General features: G+C 42.2%; 1 non-coding gene across 1 annotated transcript; it reads right to left on the bottom strand.

Annotated features, from left to right (window-relative positions):
- Nucleotides 1-1,375: 1,375 nt before the first annotated feature.
- LOC118492699 lies at nt 1,376-1,482 on the bottom strand. Its single transcript, XR_004894701.1, has one exon. It is a non-coding gene; the product is annotated as a small nucleolar RNA R71 (small nucleolar RNA).
- Nucleotides 1,483-2,134: the final 652 nt, after the last annotated feature.

Here is a 2,134-nt window from a genome sequence, read left to right as displayed (position 1 = left end):
TCAATAATCCGACCCTTTAGGATTGTATCCTTGCTGACTCAAACTACTGGTTGAGGGTAACGTCACCTTCAAAAGAGGGGCCTACTACAATAACTAAGATAATCTCTTAAACAAGTGCAAAAGTGCGAAAATAATCAAAGGTTACACTATACACGAGTCGGATCCAAGTGATTCATCTTGTCTATCTGTTTTTATTTTTATTTTTATTTTTCAGCATTTAGTTAGTTTTATTTTCTTAGCTTTAAAATCTTTTCTAACATTTTGATTTGATTAGACGTTGAGGATAAACCGGTACTAAAAGCTCCTGTGTCCTTGGACGACCTCGGTATCTTACCAACACTATACTACGTCCACGATGGGTGCACTTGCCCATATGTGTGTGTAGTGTTAGTAAATATCGTGTTTTATAAATTTAAAACTTGGCTAAAAAGTGTAAAAAGGGCTTAAAATATATACCTAAAACATATACACACTAGCACGCATCAAGTTTTTGGCGCCGTTGCCGGAGACACAAGGATTTTAAGAAAGTTAGGAATCAACGGCCTAATCATTTTTTATTTTCTTTTTATTTTTTAGGATTTTTTTTAGTTTTTCAGTTTTTGCAGAGCTTAGCACGGGCCGTGCCTGGTCGGACACGGGCCGTGCCCAGCAGTGTTACTGGCAGTTTTTAGTTTTCCGAGTTACAGAAAGCTGACCACGGGGCCGTGTCGGTGCAACACGGGGCGTGTCCAACTCTCCAGTAACAGGGATCCGGAAAACAATCACTGTAATTCCGACCACGGGCCGTGTTCACTGAGCACGGGGCCGTGGTGAACCTTCTGACCAACATTCTTTTCTGTTTTTGTTGCAGGACTTGGAACCCGACGCCACCTCTACGTAGTGTATGAGCTCCAGTTCTAATAAAGACATAAAAGAACCTCTAGAAGAACCCGAACGCTTTCTCAGGAAAAGACTAAAAGCTAAAAACCAAGAGAAGGTTTCGGGGAACCTACTTCCAATGGCGGACCATCGTACCCTCATGGATTATCTACGACCCACCGTAGGTAATCTCGGCGCCGCTATCAATGCACCAAATGTTGAAGCCAATAACTTCAAACTTCGGCCGCATTTAATACAGATGCTTCAAAACTCTGCAACCTTCCATGGGCTTGCGGACGAGGATCCACATCTACATATTACTAATTTCTTAGAAATATGTGATACCTTTCGGATCAATGGAGCATCAAATGACGCCATCCGCCTCCGAATGTTTCCTTTTTCACTAAAAGACTGAGCAAAGGCTTGGCTTAACGCCCTCCCAGCTGGATCGGTAAAAACCTGGGATGAACTAGCCCAAAAATTTCTATATAAGTATTTCCCTCCCGCCAAAACGGCTAAATTAATGACTGAAATTAATACCTATTCACAAGAGGACGGGGAATCCTTATATGAAACTTGGGAAAGGTTCAAGGAGCTATTGTGAAAGTGTCCTCATCACGGTCTTGCGATATGGCAACAAGTATCCACTTTCTATAATGGGTTGTTGCCGCACACAAGACAAACACTTGACTCTAGCTCCGGGGGACTTCTAGGTAATCGCCGCCCGCATGAAATATATAATCAAATTGAGGAAATTGCTCAAACCAACTTCCAGTGGCACACTCCCCGAGGCAATAAATCTATTGCCCCGTGCGCCCATAAGGTTGATGAAAGCACCTCTTTACAAGCCCAAATCGAGGCCCTTTCTTCTAAAATTAAAAAGTTAGAAATGACAAAAACAGTCTCGGTTATGTCTTGTGAAGGGTGTGGTGGGCCACATGAAAGTTGGAGTTGTATGAAAGAAACAGATGATCAAACAGAATCAGTAAACTACATTGATAATAGACCTAGGCCGTCGGGTCCCCCAACGGGCACCTACAACCAAGGATGGCGAAACCACCCTAACCTTGGTTGGAGAGAACCCGGCAATAGTAGTAACCAACAAAATCAACGAACAAACTTTCAACAACCAAGAAATGAGTCACAAAATTTCCCTCAACAACAAGGTGGACGAGAAAGGCTTGAAGATACTATATCTCGCCTTATCTCCGACACTGAAAAGAAAAACTCGGATAGGTTTCTACAATTAGAATCAAATTTTAGAAATCAACAAGCT

Source organism: Helianthus annuus, chromosome 5, assembly GCF_002127325.2.
Source record: "Helianthus annuus cultivar XRQ/B chromosome 5, HanXRQr2.0-SUNRISE, whole genome shotgun sequence".
Taxonomy (NCBI): Eukaryota; Viridiplantae; Streptophyta; class Magnoliopsida; order Asterales; family Asteraceae; genus Helianthus; species Helianthus annuus.
This window is presented reverse-complemented; position numbering and strand designations above follow the sequence as displayed.